Raw genomic sequence first — 12,222 nt, 5'->3', positions numbered from 1 at the left:
TATTCTGTCTGTTTAGTTTTTTCCACACATCGTTGTCACTATGATAGAATTTTGTGCAACTGTCATAAAAGTGAGATGTTTAACAAGCTATCAACCCTAGTTTAATCAACCTGTTTCTACATAAGGACATGCTGTACAAAGTCACGAATAAGACTGTTATTTTCCATCCGTTTGATGAGTTTGAGCTTATGCTTTTGACATTTGATAAGGAATTTTCTGATTTGAATTTTCATTGTATTTCGGTATTTTTGTTATTTTACGTTTTACATGGTCATTATCAATCGACTGTTATTACGAAACACCAAATGCTGATTTGGGTAATAACTTCAAGAAATATTTAATAATAGTTTGGTTGTAGTGTAGTCTTTACGTAAGGCGATGTTCAATACATGGAATGAAAGTTGAAAATCAAATAATTTCGTGAAATCTTCATGACGATAATCTATTTTGTAGTAAACAACTATGTTTATTATTTAGTATCACAGAAACAACTTTTTGTGCATTGAAAATAATTCTAGACATTTCTTATATGCATATTGTAAAAGTGGAAAAAACTTAAAATAGCACAAATTCAAATTCAATGCTCTAATTCCATTAAATGTGACTTTTTAGTCAGTTGTAATGTATGTTTACAGTCGTTTAGATACTGGATCCCAAATATTCTCATATTAACCTTATTATGTATGTTCGGGTTGATTACCCAATGTTGTCAAGATAACTAACTATAATTACCAATTATCATAGTGCGAGTTTCTGCTAGCTATACAACAAGTTTTGACCAAACATTATTTCGGAAAATGTCCGTACCAAGTCAGGAAAAGGATTCTCACTTATGCCGTTAATTATAAAACCACTACAAAATGTTTTTTTTAAATGTAAGTTTTCATTTTGGGCAATATTGTCATTTTTTGCAGATGCAGTTGTTATAAAAAAAAGTCTATGTGTGTTGGCGTTTGCTTTTGTTGCGCTTCACTGTTTCTTTTGTTCAGTTTTTAGTTGATGTGCTTCACTCGGTTTTGTTTATCAACCTTGATTTGCTTTCTCTCAATCGATATATGACTTTTAAACAGCAATATACTACTGTTGCCTTTATTTGTTTGTTGAAACTGATTTAGCCCAGCTAGAACTCAACACAACTTTTTGTTCAGAAAGTCATCCTGTAATCATCATTATTTTTATGTTTTTTTCTCATTTGTCGTATTTTGGTTAACCTAAATGCTTCCCATCATCTAACCAATAATCTTCCTCATTGATGATGTATTCCCAAAGCCCCCATCCTGTTGCTCTTATTTCTGGACTGGTTTGGATATTTATATGAGCAAACAATGTTCGTCAATTTTATCCATATTCGTCTAAATAATAAATATTAGAATTTCCCGCAAAATGACACAGAGCCGGGATCGTGGTTGCTGGTCAACGTTATTTTCCAGTTTATTTTGTTAATTATGGCGCCAAAGACGATTTAACTTTTTCAGGGACAACAATATTTATTTTCCATTATTTTCCTAAATATCATGTATGATATTGAAATTTTGGGATTAATAATCCAAATATGCTAAGAGTTGGAGATGAATTTTGAACATGTTTAAATGCATCGTATTTATTAATAAAATTCACGCCGTCTACTATTGAAATAAACTGGTGTATATAATTCTAAATTGCAGGATGTTCGGTAGAGTGAAGTAGTCCCAAGGACACTCTGGTTTTTTATACACTTTCATGATACTATTCCCGGGTAACTTTATCTATTTGTGGAACTGCGCTATGATTTACACTGTGCAATTTACTAGTTGATGATGAACCCATATAAGTGACGTCACAATCAGCGAAATTACAATTTGTCTTTCGCAATATCTTGTATGCTTTTGAACACCTTTAAAAAGGAGACTACTCAAATGGTCAAGCAGTGCCTGTATAACCATTATATCATCCATTTAATGTCCTAATGTAAGCAAGAAGCCCTAGGATAAAAAATCAGGGGATGAAGGGGAGGTTGGGAGGGACCTTTAATTTATGATGGTAAGTATTTATTAAATAAAATCTCATTTTACTTTAAAAATATACAATTTTATGTCAATAAATACGTTACCATCATAAATTCTGAGTAAAATATAGAATCTAACACAAAGCTGAATCCCCTGAACCAGAAGATGCAAGAGGAAAAACAACTCTTTGTGTGGAAACTAAATGTCCTAAGGAGTACAAACTCTGAGCTTGAGTAGCTAAAGACTGCAGATAGTGAGATTTGAAAGAATTTTCAGTTCTCCAGAAACCTGCAGATAAGACTTCCTCTAAAGAAGCATTATTAAAAAGGGCCCAGGAGGTAGAAATAGCTCTAACATCATGGGCTTTAACATGCATACTATTCAGAAGTTCTTCATTAGAAAATTAAATAGTTTTACAGATCAAGGTTGAAATGGTTTTAGCGGACAAATCTTGTTTTTCTTTGTTAATAGGAATAAATAACCTGGAATTTGAGGAGGTGCGGAGACTTCAAGTTCTCCGAAGATATAAAAGTAAGACTCGGATAGGACAGAGTACTTTCGAACTTGAATCATCAGGAAGGGCTAGAATCACTATCGATTCTGAACCGGAATTTGATTTTTGGCTAAAAAAGCTGGATCCGTTAATAGGGTAACAGATGACTTATCCCTATTAAAACGAAGGCAGTAATCAGCAGTGGAAAAAGCATCAATTTCACTCCTTCTTCTACCAGAGGGAAAGTCAAGAAGAAAACAACACTTTTACGATAAAAACGTGATTTCAACCTTTTCAGTAGGTTCAAAAGGATGAGTTTTTACAGCTGACAAAACAACACTCAAATTCCAAGACGGGATTAAAACTCTCTGTCTAGGGCGTCCAAGAGTAAAATTATTAACTAAAAGAGAAATGAATTCATTATTACCAAAGTCTGGACCTCCATAGAGATGAATCGTCCTAGAAATAGCTGATCTATAGCCTTTAATAGTAAAGGGAGATAATCCTTTCTCTTCAAAAAGGTGGATCAGAAAGTCTGCTAGTTGTTGTACAGAAATTTGGAAAGGATCAATTTCCTTCTCACTACACCAACTACTGAAGATAGTCCACTTGGCATCATAGACGATGTTAGTGGAATCTCTGACTGCTCTGGAGAGATGTATGGCTGCGCATTCAGAAAAAACTCGCTCCTTGAAGCTATCCCTGAGAGAAGCCACGCGAACAGATGTAGCTTCTCTGGATTGGGATGTAGAATCTTGCCCTTCAAATGGGACAGAAGATTGTGCCGTACTGGTAGAACCAGTGGACGAGGACAAGACAGATGTAGAAGATCTGGAAACTAGGCTTGGTTGTTAGGGCCAAGCTGGAGCAATAAAAATGATCAACCCTTGCTCTGCTGAGATCTTCCGAAGAACTTGTGACAGAAATCTGAACGGAGAGAATGTGTAAGCGAACATCTCGTCCCAAGGAACACTCATGCAGTCTACTGCGTAAGCTTTCGGATCTGACACAGGAGACATGAACACTTGATCTTTGTAATTGAGGCTTGTTGTAAACAGGTCTACATGAGGAGACCCCCACTGAAGTGTTATTGCCTGAAATACTGATTGGAGAAGTCCCCACTCTGTATTGACTGGGGAAAGTGTTATTGACAGAGCATCTGCTTACACATTGAGTTTCCCTGGTACATGACAAACTACAATCTATAGATGAAGGTGATTGCAAAGAAGGAGGATTTCTCTTGCTAAAAGATACAGCTCGTAACAATGAGTTCCCCCTTGGTTTCGAAAATAAGCCACCACAGTGGTGTTGTCCGTTGCTAGAACCAGAGATTTGTTCTGCAGTAGAGACTGAAAATGAGACAGTGCAAGAATAACTGCCTTCATTTCTAGTATGTTGATGTGTTCCTTCAAAAGATCTGGAGTCCACACTCCTGACACTAAAAGACCTTCCAGATAAGCTCCCCAACCCAGGTTGGAGGCATCTGTGAACAGAGTCTGATTTGGAACTGGAGAGGACAGAAGTTGGCCTTTCAAAACGTTTGCTTGAAAAGTCAACCAAACCAAATGAGGAAACAATTCCTGATGAATGATTGGAACTAGAAATTCCCAATCCTGTACATGTGTACCTGAGAGCCAATGCTGATGTAGATAAAATTGAAGAGGTCGAATGTGAAGGCGACCAAGTGGAACAACATCCGCTAGTGAATTCAAGAGACCTAGCAGTTGTGAAAACTGGCGAGCAGTAACTGTTTTTGAGATAGAAACAGATGAATTTTTCAACAAAGATTCTGAAACTTTTCCTGAGGAGGTCGAACTATGCACTGATGAGTAAGGTAATGTTCGCCTAGGAAAATAAAGTCCTGAGACGGAATGAGGTCCGACTTTCTCCAAGAGATTAGAAACCCCAGAGAGAGCAGCAACCTGATGACTACATCGGCATTGAGATAGAGTTTCTCGGGAGAAAGTTCCTTGATCAGTGAGTCGTCCAGGTAAGAATGAATCTGAATAGCCTGTGAATGAAGGTGAGCTGCATGAGTTTGGTAAAGGCTAGTGGTGCGGTTGACAGACCAAAAGGGAGAGCTCTGAATTGGTAAACCCTTTTGTTCCAAACAAACCGAAGGAATTTGCGGTATGAATGGCAAACTGGAACAAGAAAATAAGCGTCCGTTAGATCCAGGAATGTTGTCCACATACCTGGAAGAATCGAAGCTCTTATTGAACGATTGGTCTCCATTTTGAAATGTGGAATAATCATGTAGGAATTGAGGATAGACAAATCGATGACTGGTCTCATTCCTCCGGTCTTCTGCGATACAAGGAAGAGACGAGAATAGAAACCTGGATCTATTGAAGATACAAGGACTTCCTCCTCTGCCCTCTTTGTCAAAAGAGTCTCTACTTCTGTTGACAGAAGAAGAAACTTCTGTGGATCTTGAGTATTGCATAATGGGATAGGAACAGGAGAAAGAGGTTGTTGTTCTTTGAATTGAAGAGTCAATCCCCTCAAATTACTGGCAGAACCCAACAATCTGAGGTAATACTTTTTTTTTAGAAAATGTGTTAACCTCCCCCCCTACTGGCAATTGAGAAAGAGGAGTTTTGTAGTACATCTCTGAATAGGGCTCTGACAGTAACGTACGACGGGCAACTTCCTAGGAAGAGGGATTGGCCCTCTTGTCACCTCTCTTAAAACTGTTAGGTTTAGACCTAGGGATTGAAGATTTCTTAGGTTTATTGCTTCCAACGTTACTGATTTTCCTCCTCTTCTCTTGAGAATTATAAGATAAGCCTCCAGCGGAAGAATAACTACCTCGTTTAGAATTATTTCCAGAAAGAGATACATTTACCTTCACTGGGGCTGAAGTTTGATTGAGATGCTTCTGTATCTCATCAAGTGGTAACCCGAAAATCTTCTCATCCAATTAGACTTGATTAAAGCATCCTTAAGATTATCTGACACCTTTACCTTATCCAAAATTTTAGATCTTTTGGATAAGGTGCAGTTGGCGATGGAACCCATAATCAACAATTGGGAGGCACCCAAAGCCTTGTCTACCTGTCATAGAAAAGGTTTGACCTCTGGTGGAAGAGAAGAGTCTTTAAGAACTGGAGCAACTGCTGCTAAAAAGTGTTCAAACAGACAGAGGAAGACGCAGTCCATCGGCAGGTTTAGAAGCAATAGTTGATGAAAAAACCTTGTCACATTTGAATACCAGTTTACCCAAGGTAGAGTCAAAAACCTCATAGTCTTTAGAGCAGATCTGCTCAGTAAATGAGGCAAGATACAGATACACTACGACAACTACTAGACACTGCTAAAGGAGGAGCAGGAACTGACAGATTAGATGTAGTACTCTGAGGAACAATAACTGGTGTTGGTCCACAATAAGGCCAGAAACCTGGAAAGGACTAACTAGGAACCTGACTAGGAAAAACCTGATTAGGACAACCTTGACCAGGAAACCCTTGACCATTAAACCCCTGACCAGGAAAGCCTGAATAAGGATAACCCTGAGACCACGGAGGTCTAGACCAAGACATGGCATTACTAGCCGAAGCGGGTAAAGTGAAGCCAAAATAGGACGCTGATGCTCTAGACCCAGGTAAGTTTAAACCCATAGAGGTACCAGGGTAAGATGAAATGGACCCTGTGGTGTCAACTGGCCTAGAAAAAGTGCGTAACAGTGGTAATGGTAGGGAGATCTCCATGATAACCGACAGAACCTGCATTCAGGGTCTGTTGACCGGTCCTAGAAGTCACCGAAGTAAAAACGTCGGTTAGTTGACTACTATTAGGAGGGGTTCCCTGCCCTACTGTTGTTGCGGTCACAGGAAAGGGTGACGAACCGTCTAAAAAAACATCACTACCTGTAATGGTCTCGTAAGGACTGGGAGCATTAAACTCCATAATTAAAGAAGTATGAAGTTAAACACTTGTATACATAAACAACAATATTATAACAAAAAAATGTCAAATAAACAATGGTATGGGGATACCTACAATATTCACTATTGAAAAAAACAAAAAACTTAAAGTCTTCTCTGTAAGTTGTAACACATGTGTCTCGATGCGCAGGCGGAAATTAAATGGATGATATAAAGGCATGGTTATACGGGCACTGCTTGGTCATCCCTCTTCTCATTGGATGATATTTTTATTTGGGGTTTTCCTCTTGTCAGACTTGCGCAAATGGATGAACTCAGAATTTGTGATGGTAACGTATTTATTGACATAAAATTGGATGTATCTTCCTTAACTTACTACAAAGTTCAAGGTTGGATGTAATATTTTATCTTTGTTTTCATAGGTCGCTGTTTCTTTAGGGTTACTCTGTGTGCAATTAAAGGATATCAACAAAAATACCGAATCCAAGGTAAGTTTTAAAAAAGGAACTCACTGAACACTGGCACGACAACAAAGAAGTGAATGTTGCGGAGAAAATGGTGGGGAAACCAGGCTTTATAGCTAGATAACCTCCATTTTGTTAGAAAGTTGTCTATAGTTTCGTTATATGGACATACATATTGTATACATATCACACATTCATTCAACACAACTATTTAAAAAATTCAAACGAACATACCACTTAGTCTAACAAAGACAAAGAAGTCAACATTTTTTTTAATTGAAAGTTCATGCAGTATAAAGTATACACGTTCTCGATAAAGTATAATATTGCGTAAAATATCATTACGAAGGGTAAACAAAAAGATACCGATACTGTAAAAATCATCATGTATCCGAATCGCACCTCTGGGCCATGTGCATGGCAAACTACATAAACAGAATAATTAGTGTTGAAGTTTTAATTAATTTGTTTCCCAATAATTATGGTAATAATACAAATAATTGAAAAAGGTATTTATTTGCCAATTTTGTTTGTCGTTCATTGTTAAAGTTTAAAATGCCGTTGCCATTCTTTTCAACATGTTGTTATACTTTGATCTTTTATAGCTTACTTTATACGCCTACGATCTATGTATATGATAAAGGTAGTAAAGATCAGGAAGTCTTTTGAATTGAACTGTAAATCCTTAGCTCTGAAGATTTTTGTCTCATTCCACTACAATCCAGTAACAGTCTAAAATAGCCTATATCTGTACTCGACTGTTAATTTCTTTGTCATTTGGTCACTTGTGGAGAGTTGTCTCATTGGCAATCATACCACATCTTCTTTTTTATGTGTACTAATTTTTACTCGACAAGTCTGAATTGGTCTGGTATATACTTGATGATACTCGACTGTATTCTGAATCATACTTAACAGTCTGAATTTGTACTCGAACTTTACTCGATAAGTACTTAACCATTTTAAACCGGTCGTAACCATACTCGACAGGTCTGAACCATGCTCTGCCTAGTCTGACCCATACTCAACTAAATCTAAATCACGTTTTATCTAGTCTGAATCATGCCCTACCTAGTTATACTCAACTTAGTCTGAATCACGCTCTACTTAGTCTGACCCATACTCAGTCTAGTCTGAACCATACTCGACCTAGTCTGACCAATACTCAACTAAATCTAAATCACGTTTTATCTAGTCTGAATCATGCTCTACCTAGTTATACTCAACTTAGTCTGAATCATGCTATACCTAGTCTGACCCATACTAGACTGAGTCTGTATCATGCTCTTACTAGTCTTAACCATACTCGATCTAGTCTGAATCATGCTCTCTAACTGCTCTGAGTCATACTCGACTTAATCTTAACCATACTCGATATAGTCTGGGTCATGCTCTTCCTAGTCTGAGTCATACTTGACTTAATCTGAATCATGCTCTACCTAGTCTGAACCATACTCGACCAAGTCTTGACTAATCTAGGCAGATTCTTTTGTATCTATCTATTGTATTTCATCAATTAAGGAATTTCTCCTGGAAAGAAATTTGGACAACAATTTGAAATTAAAAATGTACTCAGTATAGCTTTGAAACATTTTATAATAAACATATTTTAATTTCAACATCATATTCACAAACACTTACATATCTATATATCACCTTTAAAATAAAATAAAAACAAGCTGATCAAATAATCTAAAAACTGAATTGTGACTCATATTTTCGATGTTATTCAAAAGTTTTTGAATGTTTCTGATAGGATTTATTGTCACTGGACAATTTTCAGCATTAACTTAAGCCTAGTATATATTTATGGTGTCAGTAGAGTTTAGTTAATAAAGCAAATTAACAAATTTAAAAGATGACACCTTTGTTTTTGTTAAACCAGAATTTAATTTAACCATGATAACATAACTTCTATATCAATTATTGTATAACTTTTTAATATGTGTTCCAAAGTTAAATTAAAAAATCAATTTCAATTAAATTTAAATAATTTTGCCAAAATTAAAGACATGCATGGCATACGGGAAGTACTTTATTAGGGTTTAAGGTGTAATACCACCAAATCATGGTACGTCACATCCGGTTTCATACAAAAATAGGTCAAAAACAAAATCCGTTAAATTTGAGTTGGAGGTAATTAATCTTACAATTTATCAGTTTTGCAGTAAAACATTTCTAGGTCATAAACATATCTTGGGTATTTCAAAGCACCATTATTTTTTAATTGGGGTTTGTATAAAACATTTTGGAAACTTTAGGATACATCGTTACTAAAGCTTGTGTACAGTTAGAAAAGAGGTGGAACATTTAATTGTTTATATAACTTCCAGTGGTGGTTAATTTTTTTTATGCAATGAAATGTTATATGAAATTTCTCTATAGTACTGGACAGGATGAACATTTACTAAGCCAAGTATTTCTTTATTTGAAACAAAGATAAATTCTGTACTATTTTTTAAAAGTGCAAATTTAACAAAGACAAATAGGGGAAATAAATGCTATTACACCTAATATGGGAAACTGTATATGCACATTTGACCTCGTGAGTACTCTCATGTGTAAGGACTTATTGAAACCTCCTTGGTGACAGTAAATTTTTATATGGATTGTTCATTCTGCTTGAATACATTTATTGCTCATTTCTTAAAACATTTCTATCACAAATGAGTGAAATTTACCCCATTATTTTTATTTATTGGCCTGAAAAGTTGAAATTTTGAGAAAATGAGAGGTATAAATGAACCAAAAGATACCTTATAAATAAGATAAAGAGGTCCGTTAGTGGTATTATCTTCCTAAAGTCATCTTTTGTATCATATTCAACTGTAGGCAGATGTGAGAAATATTTGATCATTTATTGGTCTACACTATATTCTATCACGATGCAGATTGGTTCTCCTCTCTAGAGATCTAGATACACAGACAATAACTTCTGTACATATTTGATTTATTTCTACATCTATAAAGCAAAAATATGTAAGAACATATATCAAGATACGAAAGAGTATTCAATATGTCATTTAGATTTCTTTAATTTTTAGAACTATTTAGGAAGGTCATTCCTCGCTGAGTCTTTTACAGATACAGTATACCTCAGCTGTTACAGCAAAATATAATCACATGAAAGTACTATGTAACTGACGTAAAAGAATGGAACTATACTGAACGCTAATAAACTCTGCATGATGACAATAGCTAAATGATGAACACATAAGGTGTATCAGAACCCCCAACCCCTGACCCTTATCCCGATTCCTTTTAAATGTATGGCACACACATCTTCTACATAAGAAAATGCCTGTACCAAGTCAGGAATATGACATTTGTTGTCAATTTGTTTGATGTGATTAAATTTACTTGTTTGTACTGAAATTACATTTTTCAATACTCATATATTTCATCAAGTGAATTTGTGCGATTTGAACTGTTCCTGTATGTAACAAGACACCCGAAAAGCTGTTTCCATTTTAATTTGCATTCCATACTGAATCACCGGCACTTGCTGAATCACAATAAACCCAGACTGAGTCTCCCTTTGACAACACAGTAACAGCACTAGTGGAGGTACATGGACCGTCATCATGACTGTTTTTCTGATTAAAAACCCCAAACGTTTTGTTATTAGATCTCAACGTTAGAACCACATTTTGATTCTTTTCTACACATATTTGCAATATAAACAAATATGTCTCTGCATGTGGTGCCGTAAATTTTCCGGTTGACTTGTCATATCCACTACCCGAATTGATATCTACATTTGGTAATTTGATTACTATTCCTGAAAGATTGGAGTATGGCGACACATTTCTAGCACGAAAACAACCACAGGATCCTTTCCTATAATGAAAAACATAAAAGTAGTACAATTCTTTAATAAATGAATATAAAACAGTTTTTTATTCTAGCTATGCAGGCGATCTGTTATTATTTGCAACATTAGAAATATGTTATAGGCAAAAATGTCCATACATGTATAAATACTTTTCATTTTTATTAAAACAAATCAATTCAGAAAAGTAAAACTATTTCAGGCGTAGGCCAAACAAATTTGCTTCGACTGAATGATTGATTGTTGCTGTTTTACATCACATTAAGCGCCGTTGTTATGGAACTAAGTTTTCTTTTGTGCAGAGAAGCACTCAACTTGCAATCCAATTTAAATAAGGTAGGATGAATTTTGAAAAACATAGGACAGGATTTTAAGTGAAATAAGAGCAAGATGAGCAAATTGGCATAAAAATAAAGGCGGATGATAATTAATGTATGAAAAAGTCAGGTAATACCAATTAAAAAAGGCAGGAACGAATACAGTGAAAAATCAAAAGGCAGGACAGAGATTACATTAAAAAATAATGCAGGACGATATTTTAAATCCAACCCCCACCTCACCTTTAAATCAAATGATAGCTCCCTAAACCTCATAAAAAATGAAATCAGTCTAACATTTACAGATCTAACATTGTTGGGTTGATATTTAGACGCATAATATAATCAGATTGTGTTTTCAGCCTTAAAAAAGTTGTATTACAATTACTTTTAATCCGATGGATGAAATCTGTCGTAGAGATGTCACTGGATCAGACGCACTTATATGTTGTTTATAACGTTGCAACAACAGTAGATGATTCCAAAAGATCTTTTTTACAGAAAGAACGGTCTGTTTTCATATTCTTTAATGTAAACGTTTTACACAGGAATTTGTATTCTTATCAAAATTTATTTTGCTTATATATATTTGTATATGTATATGCTTCGTAAAAATAATACTAATTCTTACCTGATTCACCAGATGACCCTTTCAAACCTTTTTTACCATTGGCACCTTTATGACCGAGTCACCTGTTTGGTCTTGCACTCCAGAGAGACCCATACTACCTATTAGACCTTTGTCGCCGATTGTACCATTTTCACCGACTGATCCTTTGTCCCCTAATGTCCCATTGCCACCTTTACTTCCCACGGTTACTTTATCGCCGTTTTGACCTTTTTTCCCAATGGATCCTTTTTCACCAAGTGGACATTGGTTACCTGCTGGACCTCTCCCCCCATTTTCACCTTTGTGACCGATACGACCTTTGTCTCCTCTTTGACCCTTTTCGCCCTTTGAGCCTTTCTGGCCTGTTGGTCCGTTTATGCCTAACTGACCTTTTATATCGAGAAGTCTCTTTTCTACCATTTCTCTGCCATTAACGACTGGGCACTTTTCTTTATTTGACCTTTTTCGCCAATTCAACCAAGGTGACTAGTATGTCATTTGTTGCCATCTGTCTCTTTCTCGACATTTTTTTACTACAATGGGTAAAACTATGGTAAATATGTTTGTCAATTTATATGCATACAATTGAGAATGAAAATGTGGAATGTGTCACAGAGACAACAACCCGACCATA

General features: G+C 35.8%; 1 pseudogene; it reads right to left on the bottom strand.

Moving 5' to 3' along the window:
- Nucleotides 1-10,185: 10,185 nt before the first annotated feature.
- On the bottom strand, nucleotides 10,186-12,008 carry LOC143066221 (uncharacterized; annotated as a pseudogene).
- Nucleotides 12,009-12,222: the final 214 nt, after the last annotated feature.

The sequence above is a fragment of the Mytilus galloprovincialis genome, chromosome 3 (assembly GCF_965363235.1).
Source record: "Mytilus galloprovincialis chromosome 3, xbMytGall1.hap1.1, whole genome shotgun sequence".
Taxonomy (NCBI): domain Eukaryota; kingdom Metazoa; phylum Mollusca; class Bivalvia; order Mytilida; family Mytilidae; genus Mytilus; species Mytilus galloprovincialis.
This window is presented reverse-complemented; position numbering and strand designations above follow the sequence as displayed.